The sequence below is a fragment of the Choloepus didactylus genome, chromosome 3 (genome assembly GCF_015220235.1).
Source record: "Choloepus didactylus isolate mChoDid1 chromosome 3, mChoDid1.pri, whole genome shotgun sequence".
In the NCBI taxonomy this organism is placed as follows: domain Eukaryota; kingdom Metazoa; phylum Chordata; class Mammalia; order Pilosa; family Megalonychidae; genus Choloepus; species Choloepus didactylus.
Genome location: NC_051309.1, coordinates 177,945,703 through 177,965,542, shown reverse-complemented (window position 1 = coordinate 177,965,542; position 19,840 = coordinate 177,945,703). Strand labels below are relative to the sequence as shown.

The window sequence follows — 19,840 nt, the reverse complement described above, 5'->3', positions numbered from 1 at the left end:
GCTGGGACATAAAACAAGCCTCAATAAATTTAAAAAGATTGAAATTATTCAAAGCACATTCTCTGACCACAATGGAATACAATTAGAAGTCAATAACCATCAGAGACTTAGAAAATTCACAAATACCTGGAGGTTAAACAACACACTCCTAAACAATCAGTGGGTTAAAGAAGAAATAGCAAGAGAAATTGCTAAGTATATAGAGGCGAATGAAAATGAGAACACAACATACCAAAACCTATGGGATGCAGCAAAAGCAGTGCTAAGGGGGAAATTTATAGCACTAAACGCATATATTAAAAAGGAAGAAAGAGCCAAAATCAAAGAACTAATGGATCAACTGAAGAAGCTAGAAAATGAACAGCAAACCAATCCTAAACCAAGTAGAAGAAAAGAAATAACAAGGATTAAAGCAGAAATAAGTGACATAGAAAACAAAAAAAAACAATAGAGAGGATAAGTATCACCAAAAGTTGGTTGTTTGAGAAGATCAACAAGATTGACAAGCCCCTAGCTAGACTGTCAAAATCAAAAAGAGAGAAGACGCATATAAACAAAATAATGAATGAAAAAGGTGACATAACTGCAGATCCTGAAGAAATTAAAATAATTATAAGAGGATACTATGAAAAACTGTATGGCAACAAACTGGATAATGTAGAGTAAATGGACAACTTCCTGGAAACATATGAACGACCTAGACTGACCAGAGAAGAAATAGAAGACCTCAATCAACCCATCACAAGCAAAGAGATCCAATCAGTCATCAAAAATCTTCCCACAAATAAATGCCCAGGGCCAGATGGCTTCACAGGGGAATTCTACCAAAATTTCCAGACAGAACTGACACCAATCTTACTCAAACTCTTTCAAAACATTGAAGAAAATGGAAGACTACCTAACTCATTTTACGAAGCTAACATCAATCGAATACCAAAACCAGGCAAAGATGCTACAAAAAAGGAAAACTACCGGCCAATCTCCCTAATGAATATAGATGCAGAAATCCTCAACAAAATACTTGCAAATCGAATCCAAAGACACACTAAAAAATCATACACCATGACCAAGTGGGGTTCATTCCAAGCATGCAAGGATGGTTCAACATAAGAAAATCAATCAATGTATTACAAGACATTAAAAATTCAAAAGGGAAAGATCAAATGATCATCTCAATAGATGCTGAAAAAGCATTTGACAAAATCCAACATCCGTTTTTGATAAAAACACTTCAAAAGGTAGGAATTGAAGGAAACTTCCTCAATATGATAGAGAGCATATATGAAAAACCCACAGCCAGCATAGTGAGAGACTGAAAGCCTTCCCTCTAAGATCAGGAACAAGACAAGGATGCCCACTGTCACCACTGTTATTCAACATTGTGCTGGAAATGCTAGCCAGGGCAATCCGGCAAGACAAAGAAATAAAAGGCATCCAAATTGGAAAAGAAGAAGTAAAACTGTCATTGTTTGCAGATCATATGATCTTATATCTGGAAAACCCTGAGAAATCGATGATACAGCTACTAGAGCTAATAAACAAATTTAGCAAAGTAACGGGATACAAGATTAATGCACATAAGTCAGTAATGTTTCTATATGCTAGAAATGAACAAACTGAAGAGACACTCAAGAAAAAGATACCATTTTCAATAGCAACTAAAAAAATCAAGTACCTAGGAATAAACTTAACCAAAGATGTAAAAGACCTATACAAAGAAAACTACATAACTCTACTAAAAGAAATAGAAGGGGACCTTAAAAGATGGAAAAATATTCCATGTTCATGGATAGGAAGGCTAAATGTCATTAAGATGTCAATTCTACCCAAACTCATCTACAGATTCAATGCAATCCCAATCAAAATTCCAACAGCCTACTTTGCAGACTTGGAAAAGCTAGTGATCAAATTTATTTGGAAAGGGAAGATGCCTCGAATTGCTAAAGACACTCTAAAAAAGAAAAACGAAGTGGGTGGACTTACACTCCCTGACTTTGAAGCTTATTATAAAGCCACACTTGTCAAAACAGCATGGTACTGGCACAAAGATAGATATATACATCAATGGAATTGAATTGAGAATTCAGAGATAGACCCTCAGAGCTATGGCCGACTGATCTTTGATAAGGCCCCCAAAGTCACTGAACTGAGTCATAATGGTCTTTTCAACAAATGAGGCTGGGAGAGTTGGATATCCATATCCAAAAGAATGAAAGAGGACCCCTACCTCACACCCTACACAAAAATTAACTCAAAATGGATGAAAGATCTCAATATAAAAGAAAGTACCATAAAACTCCTAGAAGATAATGTAGGAAAACATCTTCAAGACCTTGTATTAGGCGGCCACTTCCTAGACTTTACACCCAAAGCACAAGCAACAAAAGAAAAAATAGATAAATGGGAATTCCTCAAGCTTAGAAGTTTCTGCACCTCAAAGGAATTTCTCAAAAAGGTAAAGAGGTAGCCAACTCAATGGGAAAAAAATTTTGGAAACCGTATATCTGACAAAAGACTGATATCTTGCATATATAAAGAAATCCTACAACTCAATGACAATAGTACAGACAGCCCAATTATAAAATGGGCAAAAGATATGAAAAGACAGTTCTCTGAAGAGGAAATACAAATGGCCAAGAAACACATGAAAAAATGTTCAGCTTCACTAGCTATTAGAGAGATGCAAATTAAGACCACAATGAGATACCATCTAACACCGATTAGAGTGGCTGCCATTAAACAAACAGGAAACTACAAATGCTGGAGGAGATGTGGAGAAATTGGAACTCTTATTCATTGTTGGTGGGACTGTATAATGGTTCAGCCACTCTGGAAGTCAGTCTGGCAGTTCCTTAGAAAACTAGATACAGAGTTACCATTCGATCCAGCGATTGCACTTCTCGGTATATACCCGGAAGATCGGAAAGTAGTGACACGAACAGATATCTGCACGCCAATGCTCATAGCAGCATTATTCACAATTGCCAAGAGATGGAAACAACCCAAATGTCCTTCAACAGATGAGTGGATAAATAAAATGTGGTATATACACACGATGGAATACTACACGGCAGTAAGAAGGAATGATCTCGTGAAACATGTGACAACATGGATGAACCTTGAAGACATAATGCTGAGCAAAATAAGCCAGGCACAAAAAGAGCAATATTATATGCTACCACTAATGTGAACTTTGAAAAATGTAAAACAAATGGTTTATAATGTAGAATGTAGGGGAACTAGCAATAGAGAGCAATTAAGGAAAGGGGAACAATAATCCAAGAAGAACAGATAAGCTATTTAATTTAATGTTCTGGGGATGCCCAGGAATGACTATGGTCTGTTAATTTCTGATGGATATAGTAGGAACAAGTTCACAGAAATGTTGTATTAGGTAACTTTCTTGGGATAAAGTAGGAACAGGTTGGAAGTAAAGCAGTTATCTTAGGTTAGTTGTCTTTTTCTTACTCCCTTGTTATGGTCTCTTTGAAATGTTCTTTTATTGTATTTTTTTTTTCATACAGTTGATTTAAAAAAGAAAAAAAGTTAAAAAAAAAGGGGGGGGGGGAAATATGTAGTGCCCCCTTGAGGAGCCTGTGGAGAATGCAGGGGTATTTGCCTACCCCACCTCGATGGTTGCTAACATGACCACAGACATAGGGGACTGGTGGTTTGATGGGTTGAGCCCTCTACCATAGGTTTTACCCTTGGGAAGACGGTTGCTGTAAAGGATAGACTAGGCCTCCCTATATTTGTGCCTAAGAGCCTCCTCCCGAATGCCTCTTTGTTGCTCAGATGTGGCCCTCTCTCTCTAGCTAAGCCAACTTGAAAGGTGAAATCACTGCCCTCCCCCCTACGTGGGATCAGACACCCAGGGGAGTGAATCTCCCTGGCAACGTGGAATATGACTCCCGGAGAGGAATGTAGACCTGGCATCGTGGGACGGAGAACATCTTCTTGACCAAAAGGGGGATGTGAAAGGAAATGAAATAAGCTTCAGTGGCAGAGAGATTCCAAAAGGAGCCAAGAGGTCACTCTGGTGGGCACTCTTACGTACACTTTAGACAACCCTTTTTAGGTTCTAAAGAATTGGGGTAGCTGGTGGTGGATACCTGAAACTATCAAACTACAACCCAGAACCCATGAATCTTGAAGACAATTGTATAAAAATGTAGCTTATGAGGGGTGACAATGGGATTGGGAAAGCCATAAGGACCACACTCCACTTTGTCTAGTTTATGGATGGATGAGTAGAAAAATAGGGGAAGGAAACAAACAAACAGATAAAGGTACCCAGTGTTCTTTTTTACTTTAATTGCTCTTTTTCACTTTAATTATTATTCTTGTTATTTTTGTGTGTGTGCTAATGAAGGTGTCAGGGATTGATTTAGGTGATGAATGTACAAGTATGTAATGGTACTGTGAACAATCGAATGTACAATTTGTTTTGTATGACTGCGTGGTATGTGAATACATCTCAATAAAATGAAGATTAAAAAAAAAAAAAATGAGCCTAAAATAAACAACTCCCGATTATCAGTGTTGGCTGTAATAGATCAGATGGAACATACCTCTTTAGTGCTTCCTTGCTAGTCGATTCCATTGTACACTGCTTTAGTTTCTGTTTCTCTCTTTGGAAGTTATTGCTTGAAGAGAATAACCTCACTTGCTTGGTAAGAAGGTCACCTTGTGTACCCTAGATATGAAAAGAAACACTTACCTTACATTGGATTTGCTATTGAAGTCTTTTTCAAGATACATTTCCACCCTTGAGAAAATCCATTTTTATTTTAACTAGTAGGGACAAACAAGATGGAAATTCCTTTATATACTGTGCACTCTGATATCTGAAATACAAACTGTGCTTAAAAACAATTGAATCAATATTACAGTGATCCATATGGAGAGACAAAAGCATCAGATTATAATGTGTGGAAAGACACACACACTCACACACACAAATAGTAACAAAGATTCCCCCAAAGCATCATCTTATGATTGAGTTTTAAATTGCTTTCATATTTAAATTTTCCCCTAAAGATTTTTCTCTCTCAGCTGGGATATTTTGTTTTGTTTTGTTGGGTTTTTTTAAAATAGTTTTATTCACAGCCCATACAATCCATCCAAAGTGTACAATCAGTGGCTCTCAGTATAACCACAGAGTTGTGCGTTCATCACCACAATCAATTTAAGAACATTTTCATTGCTCCAAAAAGAAAAATCCCATGCTCCTTGTACCCCCCTATTATTGACACTCAGCGTTAGTATAGTACCTTTGATACAACTGATGAGAGAATATTACAATATTACTGTTAACTATTGTCCATAGTTTGCATTAGTTGAACTTTTTCCCATATACCACCCTATTATTAACCCCATGTAATAGTGACCTACATTTGTTCTAGTTCATGGAAGAACATTCTTATTATTTGTACTATTCTTACTATTTGTACATTCTTATTATTTGAACATTTGTACTACCAACCACAGTCATCATCACAACAGGGTTCTCTGTGTTATACCATCTCATGCTTTATCCTCTGGCTTTCTGTCTAGTGACGTACATGACCCTAAACTTCCCCTTTCAATCACAATCACACCCATAATTCAGTGCTGTTAATTGCACTTCAACAATGTGCTATCATCACCTCTATCTATTTCCAAACCTTTACAATCAACTTTATTAAAATTCTGCACAAACTAAGCATCAGCTCCACATTCTGTACCCTCATTCTATCTCCTAATAACCTATCCTCTACATGTTAACTCCATGAGTTTGTTCATTATAATTAGTTCATATTAGTGAGACCATACAATATTTGTCCTTTTGTGTGTGGCTTATTTCACTCAACATAATGCCCTCAAGATTCATCCATGTTGTCTCATGCATCAGGACTTCATTCCTCCTTATAGCTGAATAATATTCCATCCCATATATACCACATTTTGTTTATCCATTCATTGGTTGATAGACACTTGCATTATTTCCGTCTTCTGGAAATTGTGAATAACGCCACTATGAACATCAGTGTGCAGATGTCTGTTCACATCCCCACTTTCAGCTCTTCTGAGTATATACCTAGAAGTGTGATTGCCAAATCATATGGCAATTCTATACTTAGCTTCCTGAGGAACCACCAAACTGTTTTCCACAATGGCTGCACCAGTCTACATTCCCACCTCAGCTGGGTATTTTAATTCATTATTCTGATTACTCAAATATTGGCATCAAATATCAGATGAATTTCCCTCTTAATTTTGATTTAATTTTTGAACCATATGGGCATAAAGCACTGGAAATCAACATGGCTTTTCTTGAAGCAACTTATTCTAGCCCAAATCAATTTCTTCTCCATTGGATTGAGAATACTTTTGACATGGTCTATCTGTACTGGTGGTGTCTAGCCACATTGTACATGCATCAACATGTAGTATGATATTATCAACATTATATTAAGTTAGCGGACTAGAAGACTTTCCTCTAAAAGAAAACTAATCTCTCATGAGCCAGCTTCTCCCCAATTTCCTATTTTTCTCAAAGTGGAGCCATCAGGAGATTCCTTTCTTCTTGTTTCCCACATGGATATACCACTTACAACCTCATAATATCATTTTCTACTTGGCATGGTGAAGAAAACCAGTATAGGATTAAGGTGTAAGCAATTCCGTTTAGTTGTGCATAAGAAGGATATTCTATTTCCTTTAAGGATTTGCTTCCTTTAAATATTACTCTTCATTATGCAGTCCACTGTATAAAATACTATTGAGAGCTAGTTTAATATGAAAGTTGATAATTTGATGAAGTATGTTTATATTAAAAAACTGAAATTAACAGAGCTAGATCTTTCTTTGAATCTAAGAAATGGCTTATTCCTTTGGAGACTGGTGAGTGCCTCCTATTGAATGCTGTTCTAGCATAGTTGAATGCTGTTCTAGCATAGGGTATGTGTCAGAAGGATCATGCTGAGAAGGTACTTGTAATAGCCAGTTCATGATTTACTAGACCCACTTTATTCACTCAGTCAACAAATATTTACTGAGAACCCACCATGTGCCAGGCACTGTCCCAGGCACTATGGTTATAGTGATTAACAAGACAAATTCCTCTAACCCCAGAAAATTTACACTCTCATGGGGTAGGATTGGAGATAAGGCATTTGAAAAGTTATTCACAATATTTTGGAATAGACTTGAAAACATCATGGGGGATAATTTCTAGTAACTCCACATAGGGTTAATATAACTCCAACTATTAAATTATAACTCAAGGTAAATTTGTGGGAATTTTAGATGAAGAGATCCTCAGTTTTACAGCTGCCTCTCTATTTCATTAGGGGAACAATTTAATAAAGAAAATTAAGGTGAGAAGTTTGTTGGATGAAGATAGGGATCCAGGGGTAGGAAGATGCAAAGGTAAGCTTGCCCAAGGTGACTGAGGAAAATTACTAATAGTGTCTGGAAAAAGTTGAACAGTCTCACAGATAATTTATTTTCATTAGTAACCAAACAGGTAACACAGATGCATAAAACAGTTTGGGTCCATGATGTTTAATGTTCTGTGATGATTAACACTACTGGAGGTATGATAAGGAATGGTGGAGACCCTGGCATTCTGAAACAGACATGCCTCATCTAAGGGAGTAGCAGCTACTCAGCTCTAGCTGATGGTTGCCAAATCAACTAACTTTTCATGTGAAACCAAAATTCTACATTTAATTTGATGCCTCCAAATTTTTTGAATAATAGTACCTAATTCAAATTTTAAAATGATTCAGGCAAAACAAACAGCCCTGAAGGCTAGATTCAGCCCACAGGCCAAGAGTGTATGCTCTCTGCAGGGTAGAAGTGTCTGTATATTTGCTCTGTGGTTTTAGGTAAGTCCTGTCACCTGAGACAGTTTCCTTATCTATAAAAAAAAAAAAACATGGGATGGGAGGTAAGGGGTTAACAATAATATCTACTTCGCCCACTTTCCAGGGTTGTACTGAGGAATAAAATTATGTAAGGAAAAGTCCTCTGTAAACTGTAAAATCTTATAAAGTGGTGACATTATCATCTCTTCCAACTCTCCATTGTCAATACTGTAGAAAGTTTGCTTTTCTGTTCTTACTAAATCAATATTTAGCTTTGAATCCATTGTAAAGCCAACAAGAGAGTAACTTGCACATTTTCAAAGAGCTGACTATTTCTGGAGCATTGGATGATTGTAGAGGTACAGGGCATTGATTAATTTCTAGTCCAGTAATTCAGAATGTATGGTCATTCACATGAGGGTTATGCCTGTTTAAGCCTGCAGCCCAATTTATCTTTAAGAAATTTCCTGAGAAAATTAATAAGTAAGCAGCATTAAGAAAGGAAAATGTTTAACTTACTGAAACACTTTCAGGAGTTCATAAACAATGTTAAAAAAAACAATTAGCTTTGTCTGGCAGATTTGATTAAAATTTATTTTGTGCTTACTTCCTAAAGGAGTGTGCTAAGTGTGACAGGCAGTCATTTGCATATGAACATGATATGGTAATAAATAATTTTCATAGATGCATTGAAATATTTGCAAACATTCCTAATACAAAGTAATTCAATAGTCCAGTGTTTCTTGCTTTTGTTTTTGTTTTCTTTACTATATTTGACTAGTGTAACAATCAAGAGCTCGAGCTCTAGAGTCAACCTGACAGACTTTGTGTCCTTTAAAGTAATGGCATAGCTTTATGGACCTGGGCAGTTTACTTAATTACTCCATGCCTCTGTTTCCTCATGTGTAAAGTGTAGATAATAAAAATATGTACCTGCTCATATGGTTAAGAGGACTGAATGAAATGGTGCATGTAAAGCACTTAGCATCATATCTGGAACAAAATGCAAATAATTACTGACTATTATATATAAACTTTAAATGGCTTTATTTCAATTTTTCAGTATTTTTATGATCCAAGAATTTTTAAGTAAGAAAGAAGTGTCTATGGATATTACAACTGGTTTCCAAATCTGTTTAAAACAGGAGAACCACCCCCCTCTCACACACATACACCCACTTTTTTTAATGCAATTTTATTTAGAATTCCAAAATAGAAAGGATGTAAAAAGACACAGAGTAAATAGAGGCACTGCAGAATGACTCAGGAGTGACCCAGCTGGTTGAACTATTGCTCTCCAAAGGATCTCATGTCATCAAAGGCAAGACATGCTGGCTGGAGCTGCACAGTCTTTACTCTGGAGCAGCTTAGAGTGGTGGCAGATGTGTCCACCACAGCATGTATCCAGATTGAGTACATGGCTTCAACCCTCCACCTTGATGAGCCTGTAGTGAATTTGATTCCAGAACCATTGCATCAAATGGAAGAAGCAGCAGCAAAAAAGCCCTCAGCAACAGCTATCACCAGGAGTGCCATACTAAACCAGCAAAGAAGAAGACCCCTACAGTGGCTATAGACATTCCTCCTGTGAGTCTTGGAAACTGGATGGCAATGCCCACAATCAACCTGAGCCTTCTGGTATCAAACAATTTGAGTGGCTGGTGCCTCTGTTTGGAATTCATCATGGGATTCTCAGCCTTGTGGTACCCAGCAGACATGTTTGAGAGTCTCTGGCCCTCTGTCGGTCACTATTCCCTGTGATATACATAGACTGATTTGTGCAACTTACACCTTACCTGGGGAAGATGAACTCAGCCTCCTAGGTAAGTATCTCTACCCCAAAGCAACCCAGTGGAGAGGGGCTGGCTGGCAAAGATCTTCCGTGTGACTTCTGACCCAGCCACAAAACTCCTGAGGAAGATCTGTTCTCCAAAACTTGATCATCAGAAAGATATTTCCAAACACCTTTAATGGTAGACTCAAGCCTAAACAGACAAAATCTCCCCACCTTTCCTCATTGACCACGTTTTGTCTTCTCCTTGGGTGTCTCCTCACTCAAATTTCTGAATCAAAGACAATATCAGGTGACTTGGGAAATAGCAGAAACCAAGCTGTCAGTTTAACCCAAAATGACCTTAGTTCAATGAAAGCATTCCAACTTTAAGAATTCCTGCCCCATAGTTCATCTTTTATCTCTTTCAAAAAGCTATTTAGGTTATTGTTTAGGCTGTGGAATGACAGGGCTTGCAACTTACAATATACAACCCAGTGCTATTAACACTGTAGAGGGAAAGAATGACTTTCCAGCATTTTTTAGGAAACTGCCAGGACGTTGGTATATTGTACACATTCATCAATTAAGAAAAAGTAGGAAGTAGTTTTGTTTTGTTTAGTCTCTTAGAAATCAAGTAACTAATAAAAAGCATTCAACGGAAGACTTGAAAAGAGAGTTGAGCAACTATTCCAGAAACTAGAATAAAAAGACAAAATGAATAAAACAATAATAAAAATAAAGTCCCAATAAAGATAGTCTGGAATTAGATTTTTTAAATATCCAGATACTGAGAATAGAGAAAAAAGCACAGAAAATTATCAAAGCAATAATGCAAGAATGCTTCTGAAAAATGAAGCGCATGAATATCCAGTACAAATAAATACTTAAGACAAAGTATATTATGTAACAATTCAGAATACCAAGAATAAATAAAAACAAATAATAAATTCTAAAAGCTTTGAAGGGCTTCTGATGAATTTCATTCTAATCAAAATTATATTGGTCTTCTCAACAATAATACATGCTTAAGAGGCCATGAAGTAAGAACTTGAATATCTTGAAAGAATATTAAACCACGAATTTCATACTCAGAAAATATACCTACAAAGTGTGAGGGAAGAATAAAAATTTTCTAAAAACTTACCTCCCGTGTGCTCTAGGAAATTTTTTAAGGGCGCACATGAGAAAAATAAGGGACATAACAAAGAAAAAATTAGGGTTGGAGAATTGAAAGAGACAACATAGCAAAGTAACAAAGGAACCCCCAGGATGAGAACTATGTACAAAATATTTCTAAACTTTTTGAAAATGATTGCCTCTGAGTAACAGTAAACAAGGGTTAAGCTCGAGAAAAAATATCTAGACTTAGAGAACAACCAACTCAAACTGGAGATTAAAATGGAGGCCTTAGGGTGAGAGGTTTCTGGCAAAAAAATAATTTGATAAGATTTCTGATATGTATGGGAAACAGAATTGAGGAGCTTTGGATAGATGCAATGAAGGATATAGAAAAAATTAAGGTAGGAACATTCTAAGTAAATAATTGGGAATTATCTCTAAAATGCAACAGAAATTTATTGATAAAGTAAAGTATTACTCTGGAGCAGCAACTCTCAAAATTTTTAGTCTCAAGACCCTTTTACACTCTTAAAAATTATTGAGGACCTAAAAGAGCTTTGATTTATGCATTGAATCTATCATCATTTACCACATTAGAAATTAAAACTGAGAACATTTTAAATATGTGGCTATTAATTCTTTAAGAGTAACAACAATAAACTTTTTTATCTTTTATCTTGTTCAAACAACTATTTAGGTTATTGCTGAGGCTGTGGAACCACAGGGCTTGTAACTTACAATATACAACCCAGTGCTATTTACATTGCAGAGGGGAAGAATGCCTTTCCAGCATTTTTAAGGAAGCTGCCAGGATGTTGGTATATTGCACACATTCATCAATTAAGAAAAAGTAGAAAGTAGTTTTGTTTTGTTTAGTCTCTTAGGAATCAAGAGACTGGAAATAGAAATCAATTCTTAGAAACCAATTCACCCTGTACATGTTGGATTTGCCATTGTGTGTCCACTGTTACTATCTGAACTCACAGGAGCTTGGGCTACTGATTTTCAACTTTATTATTTTCCAAGACAAAGTATGTAATGAAAAGAATTACATTATTTTTCATTTTTGCAAATCTCTTTAATATCTGGCTTAATAAAAAACAGCTGAATCTCATATATATTTTCTGCATTCAGTCTGTTATGACACCATACATCATATAATTTCTGGAAAATCCCACTGTCCAAAAACTTTTGGGAATTATTTTAAATAATTTTGACCACTTCTGACCCCTTGAAAGGGATTGAGGAAAATCCAATAAACCCCATATTACATTTTGAAAAATGCTGCTCCGGAGTAACATTTGATTTCTCTAATGAATAAAATTTTATAAAGTTTATAATATAATTGTTTATATTGATATAATCAAAATAGCTATATATTTATATTGGGAGGGTATGTGAGCAAGAAGGAACATGACTAAGCATTAAATTATCATCAATAATAAGAGATCAATAGATGATGTGCAATATCAATGAGTTTTCAATAGCAGTAGAAGCATATTATATAAATAGGGAAGCAAAGATCAGAAACATCATCTAACATATTTGAAAGTGATTGCCTCTGGGTAATGGTAAGAAAGACTGCAGAGCAGTACAGCAGGAGATTGTCATAGGGTGAAATTCTGTATAGCTGTTAAAATGAACTTTTCCTGAAGGCACAATGGGAAGAAATCTCAAAAAATATATCATATTGAGTCAAAAGCAAGCTGCAGAATATCATTTTCATCATATTTTAAAATTGCCAAAACCCCACATTCATTATGGCTTTATATTTGCTTGGATTTTCAGTATCCTTGTCCTTGAAAAAATGAGAAATTCTAATCTTTAGGATTGACTTAGAAGCTGTCCATGACAACTTCTTTTGCATACTTCCCCAAACAACATGTTTTTTTTCTGTTACATAGTCAGTGAGTCATTGTTGATGCCATGTGTATCCGCTTGTCACTTCTAAAGATAACTTCTAAAAACCAATGTTTCCATTCATCCACTGAAATACTTTAAATTGTTCAGAGGCTAGGAATGATGACTTATTCCTCCACCTTCATAAAGCCAGATGAATAACACTGGATTTTTAATACAGTTGTTGGGTCCATCTATTAGGCATCCTGTCTAGTGCCCAAAAGAAAGAAAATAAATGCTACCTGGAACAAAAATTTTCTTTGTCCTTAGCCTGTACACTCAGTGGCATACTCTGTTAGGTTACCTTGGCCCTGTACATGTGGGATTTGCCACTGTGTGTCCACTGTTACTATCTGAACTCATAGGAGCTTGGGCTTCTGATTCTCAACTTTATTATGGAAGCAGTTCCTTTGCTCCCAATATATTTCACTCCAGTCCCAATTCACTTCCACAGTCTTGAAGCCAGGAAATACAAAAGCATAGGGCAGCCCGGACACAGTATGTCTCCTCTTAGGGGCCATCTCTGATAATATCAGATAAATCACAGCCTGAGACTATGTTCAAAGGAAACTCCTATTGCTCCTCAAGCCAAGAAACGCATAGCTCTGCTTACCTTTTAAAAACCATCACCCAAGAAAGGAAAATCCAAAAATCCAAGCTCTCATTGTAAGTTGTTTTATGCTAATTTTTAGAAGCAGAGTTTCAAAATTGTGTATTGAAACAATGCCACAAAGGGACACTTGCTAGAGAAAGGAAAGAAGCTTGTTCAGCACCATAGGTTTTCAGTAACAGGCTTCATCTTTGAGGCTTGATGTTTCACAGATGAATCTCTCCTCAACCCTATCTGGATAATTGAACTAGGGGGCACATAGATTAACAGGTTTTGTTTTTATTCAATTAATAACTACCTGTGTCATGGTGATCCTTATTTATGCTCATTATTTAAGAATATACAATTCTGGCATGCAGTATTCCCCCACAGAGCAGTTTTGTGAGAAACTCCTGGGGAAATCAACAGAATCAGGTAAGATATATTTTCTTAGGAGCATCGACTTTCAGAAAATATGCAGGCGCTCCTGCAATCCTATCGCCGGTGCTGTGGTTTAGAGGCGTGGGGAGGAGACTCGAGTAAAAAGCATTGCACTTGCTGATTTTCCTCTTTCCTCACTGAGTGTCTTACCCAGCAAGATTTTTCATTTGTTTTCGAACAAGGTTCATGATAAAAAGTGGAGCTAGTATTTCATAGGTCAAGTAACACTGCCTTGCTGTGGGATTAGTTTTCTGTTAACCTAATTTGGTGGATCGTTTGCAATCTTAACATACGATAACATCCTGCATTGCCATGGATTTCTTGATACAACTAACCCATGTTGTCAAGGAAACCCACTTCACTGTTTTCTTGCCTCTAGAAAACCATTTCCAATGTTACAAACCTTAAATCACAATCTTCTCTTATAATATGTAGGGCCAAATGCATCTCCTGTATGCATAAAGTTGTTACTTTTTTTTTTTAGATATCATGTCATTAGAGTGAAAGACTTTGACTTGAGAGATAATGTGTATATTGAGGTTTCAAAGTTAAAATAATCTTATAGCATTTATGTCCTGCCTCTGCATTCCCAGGAAATGTGAAGCTGTTTGCTACAGGCTGTTACAATTTTTAAATTCTAGTAACAATGGTGGCAATTGTGACTACTTTCTATGTAAATTGATTATAATCAGCAGCTTTCTTGTGGTTAATGGAATTAAATCACTTAAAAGAGAAAGAATTTTCTGGGCTTAATATCACCCACTTGTTGCATTTTTTCCCTCTTTTTAAGGGTCAAGGCTCGGATCTGAGAGGTCTTTCCCCATCTGTGGGGTCACTCCACAATTTTCTAAGAAGCTAAGGCAGCATCGTGCTTGAATTCATTCAGAGACTGATATGCTGGGGAAAAGTGTCCCCCCACCCCCACCCCCTCCCACCCCTGAGATCCGGACTGCTGAGTGGTTGGTTTAAAGAAAAATTCCAAGGAAAAGACAGTAAGGATAGTCTGACTTTTCTTTTTGCTAGCTGGATTAGGTTACGCTATTTACTGAGGTTTGAGGATTTTTAAAGACTTCATTTTAGAACCTAATCTTGGCAATACACCTGACAGGCTACATTTCATTTACACAGTAAAATAACTCTTATTCTCTCACCTGATATGGGTGGTCTGGTCTCCTGTTAGACACTCAAGTATTTACACTAAACAAGGCTTCCTGACTCTCATATCTTTTGATTCCCAGAAGTTAGAGAATACATACCTGTGGCTGTAAATGAAGTTTATATATATTACTGGCTCAGAGCTTTTTCTTGTTGTACATTTGTTAGCTAAAACATACCTCAGCTCCTTTCAGCTGCCAAGCATTTTTCAATGAACTAAAGAATTTTATCCATATAAAATAGTACAAATTATCACATCTACTATTGAATAATCAGCATTCTTTTCTTTCCATTATTGTGATTTGACAGATCAGGTATTCAAATGTCAGTCAGTCTCCAGAGCCTTTTAGATTGCATAGCTCAGCCCTTTCCTGTTATAATCTTCAAAAATTATTAGCACTCTGTACAATGCACAAAAGATTTAAGCCTTTTGACAGATATACATACTAGAAGTGAAGTGAATGGTTAAGGGGTTGTAGTGAAAATGAGTGAGTGAAATAAAATCGGAAGGCAAATGTAGGGAAGATGTGTTCCATGGGTCCTAGATAGTAGTTAGGTGGGAACAGACGTTTGTTTTCAAGACCTTCGTAGCCACAGCAAAGAGGGAACCATGGTTAATTAAATGATTTATAGTATTTAAACATAAACATTTCAGCAAATGTACATATGGTCAGTCACTGAGTTCTGAGAGAAATTCTCCTCCTGGGTAATCATAAAGCGAATTTGGTGTAGGTTTAGATCCTTTACACTAATGAGTAACACTATGTTAATGGTGACAATAATCAGCCAGAATTTACTGAGTGCTTTCCAGTACCAAGCACTGTGCTAAGGGCTTTGTTATATACATAATTCTGTTTAATCTTCTGAAGAAACTAGAAATAGGTGTACTTATCACAGTGTCACAAATAAGAAAATGGAGGCTTACAGTGGTTAAATAAATTTTCTAAGATCTGACACTTTTTACATGGTGGAGCTGGAATTGAGTCTAAAATCAATGTCATACCTGAGTCCAGGGTTTTAACCACTATCCTATACTGCCTCTGTGGCTCAAAGTAGAGAGCGATCCTGTTGCCTGGGTGGGTTAGGAAAGGCTGCCCAGGAGAGGTGGTAGTTGATACTGATTGTGAATGGTGAGTAGATGTTTCCCAGTGAGATGTAAAGAATTGAGGATATTCTAGGAGAGAAAATGGCATGTTTAAATGGACAGAGGTATGAACAATTCATGAACATGAAAATAGCTGTCCTTGTGAGAGAGTGGAATAACATCAGGCAAGATTCTGAACCTCCTGCTCCTCATCTAAAATAGAGAACTTACTTCATAGAAATGTTGTGAGAGCTAAATTAATAAATGTATAAAGCTATAAATAGCAATATTAACATTAAAACAGATAATAGATGAGGCTAAATAGAAAGCAAGCGCCAGGTTATATATGAAGCTTTGCTGAAGAATTTCAGCTTTATCCAGAAGAAAATGGGAAAATGCTTAATGGTATTAAATAAGGAAATAACATATTTGTATTTTTGGAAGATCACTCTACAGCCATGTATGGAGAATGAATGGTCCAGGTGAGACAGCCAGGCACAAGACTCAAGCTAGAAATGGCCAAACTCAATTAAAGCAGCAGCTGAGGGGACAAAGAGAAAGGCGCTTGGCAGGTTTTTGTAACTGAGCTGCTGCAAGGGCTGAAGATGAGGGAGGAGGTGGCAGGGAGCCTTCTGTGATGGCACTCAGCTATCTGGCTTGAGTGATGAGGTGAATGGCTTCATTATTAACTGGGGAAGAATATCCATGCAAATGAGCAAGGCTGAGGAAACAAGCCAAGAAGTTCAATTGGGAAACCTTAAGTTTGAGATGTCTGTGTGCTGGTCAGGTATAGAAGGTCTGAGAGTAGCTGGGCATGGACGCAGAGAGAAGTGTGGGAAGAAGTCACAAGGGTGTCTCTGTTAGTGTAAGCCTTAGGCTTGGATGAGTCAGCTGAGAATGAGAACGGTGAGATGAGAAGGGGGTGAAGACGGAGGGCTGGGGATCAAGATGGAAGGGCAAGTGGAGAAGAGGAGCCACTGGAGAATGATAAGCAGCAGCAGCAGCCAGAAAGGTGCAAAGAACCAAGAGGGAGTGACGCTCTTGAACCAAAGGTTAAAAAAAAAAATTAAAAAGTGAATAATGTCAGATGCTACAGATGGGACTGAGACATAAACCCAAGATTAGAAAGTCACTGGTAATTTTGGCAAGAGCAGTTTCAGTAGAATAATGTTTTTGAGAGCTGGGTTTCAGCGAGATTTCAAAAGAAGGTGAGAAAGAGTCAATATTTGGGAAGAGGTGGAATATGCTTTCCAAAATGTTGCCTATGAAGCAGTAAGCAAATCAATTAGCAACAGATGGAGTACAGAAGGAAGAGATGGATTTTATTAATTGGAGATAGGCATAAAAGAGTTCTTAAAAATCAATTAAGATGAGCAATCAATAGAGAATAAAAATAATTTACAAGGAAATGCAAATGATCAGTAAGCACACACAAAATTCCACCTTGTAAGTAGTCTAAAAACTGAACATTTAAATCACAGTCTAGGACGAATTTTACTCTCTTTAATTGGCATTTAAAATATGCTAGTAGTGAGATAATTTGACATAATTTTCCTGAAGGGCAATTTGCCTATATGTACTGAAAGCCTTAAATATGTCATACAATTTCTCCCTTAAATTTCATTTCTAGTAATTTACCTTGAGGAATTAATCATAGAAGTGCACAATATTCTACCACATGAAATTTTGATATGGTATTATCTACAACAGTGAACAAAATCAACCTAAATCGATTTCAGTTTAGCTATATGATAGAATATATGTAGCCATTAAAAATGAAGTACATTCATTTTTACATGTGACATTCATGATATGTTGCTAAGTTGAAAAGGTATTTTTCACAGAAGTGTGCTAGTATAATTTGTTTCTTTATTTAAGGAGAAAATCTATGTTTTTCAACATGATACTGAAGGTTCTAGCCAATGCAATACAGTAAGAAAAAGAAATAATAACATCCATATTGGAAAGGACTAAGGAAAACTGTATTTATTCACAGATGATATGTTTGGCTGTATAGAAAATCTGATGAAATTGACCAAAATGCTATTAAGACCAATAAATTAATTGTGCAAGTTTATAGGACACAAGATCAATATATGAAAATTAAATTTATTTCTCCAGACTAAAAGCAAACTATTGGAAACTGTTTTTAAGAAAACAGTTACCATTTACAATAGCAGCTAAATGAAATACTTTGGGATAAATCTGACAAAATGTGTGCAAGGCTTGTATCTTAGAGTCTCTAAAACATTGCTGAGAGAAACTAAAGAAGACCTAAGTAAATGGAGAGAGCTACTGTGTTCATGGGTTGAAAGAATCAATTCTGTGAAGAGGCCAGTTTTCCCCAGATTGATCTATACATTGAACACAAGTCCAATCAAAATCCCAGCATGCATTTTTTTGTAAAAATTGCCAAACTAATTGTAAAATTCATATGGAAATTTAAAGGAACTAGAATAGCCAGATAAACTTTGAAAAAGGATAAAATTTAAGGAATAACACTGCCCGCATTATTTTGCAGCTATAGTAATAAGGTGGTATGGTTTTGGTGTCGAGACTAACAAATAAATCAATGGTATGGAATACAGAGTCCGTAAATAGCCCTGCACATATACAGACAACTGATTTTAACAAATGGGCAAAGGCAATTCAGTAGAGAAAAGAAAGTATTTTAGTAAATGTGAGAAGTAAACTTCTACCCATATCTCGCTCCATATACAAAAATTAACTCAAAATGGGTCCTCTAAATGTCAAACCTAAAACAATAGCACTTCCATTAGAAAACAAAAAAGAAAACCTTTATGACTTTGGGTTAAGCAAAGATATTTACACATCACACCAAAATCAAGATCAGGAACAAATTTATGTATTGGACATTGTCAAAATTAAAACATCTGTTCTTCAAAAATCACTGTTAAGATAACGAAATGACAACCCATAAACTGGGAAAAAATATCACGTATCTGATAAAGGGCTTGTATCCAGAATATATAAAGAATTGAAAACTCAATAATAAGGAAACAGACAACCCAATAACTAAAAATGGAAAAGAAATTTAACAGGCACTTTACCAAAAAGATATATGGATGGCAAATAATCACATAAAAAGATCTTCATCACTGTGCAGGTTTGGATGTATTATGTCCTCTAAAACACCATGTTCTTTGATGCAATCTTGTGTGGGCATACATGTTAGTGTTGATCAGGATGGACTCTATTGATTGAGTGTTTCCATGGAGATGTGACTCGATCAACTGTGGGCCTGACCTTTGATTGGATAATTTCCAGGGAGGTGTCACCCCACTCATTCAGGATGGGTCCTAATTGGATCACTGGAGTACTTTAAAAAGAACCACACAGGCCCAGACACTGCTGCAGCTAAGACAGACATTTTGAAGACAGCCATTGAAAGCAGACTGTTGCTCCAGAGAAGCTAAGAGATGACAAAATGCCCCAAGAGCACATTTTGAAGAATGCACGGGAGCTGAGAGACAAGCTAGAACACAAACTGGGATCAGCAGATGCCAGCCACGTACCTTTCCAGCTAACAGAGGTTTTCCAGACTTTATTGTCCTTCCTTCGGTGAAGGTACCCTATTGCTGATGCCTTGCCTTGGACATTTTATGGCCTTAAGACTGTAACTTTGTAACCAAATAAACCCCCTTTATAAAAGCCAATCCATTGCTGGTGTTTTGCAAAACAGCAGCATTAGCAAACTGGAACAATCACCATTAGTCATTAGAAAAATGCTAATTAAAACCACAGTGAGCTATCACTACACTACTATTAGAATGGCTAAAATTTTAAAAATGGATCATACCAAGAGTTGGGGAGGATGTGGAGGAACCAGAACTTTCATACACTGCTGGTGAGAATATTAAATGATACAACCACTTTGGGAAACAGTTTGACAGCTTCTTCAAATG

General features: G+C 36.5%; 1 protein-coding gene and 1 long non-coding RNA gene across 3 annotated transcripts in view; one reads left to right on the top strand and one right to left on the bottom strand.

Moving 5' to 3' along the window:
• Positions 1 to 19,840, top strand: part of LOC119529992 (E3 ubiquitin-protein ligase MARCHF1) — a 581,433-nt gene that overhangs the window by 524,172 nt on the left and 37,421 nt on the right. The gene's annotated exons all lie outside the window — the stretch shown is intronic.
• The window catches only part of LOC119529996, a 46,291-nt gene that overhangs the window by 19,240 nt on the left and 7,211 nt on the right, over positions 1 to 19,840 (bottom strand). Inside the window, exon 2 of the long non-coding RNA XR_005215988.1 lies at positions 4,572 to 4,696. This is a non-coding gene — a long non-coding RNA (uncharacterized LOC119529996). The remainder of the gene's footprint in view (positions 1 to 4,571; positions 4,697 to 19,840) is intronic.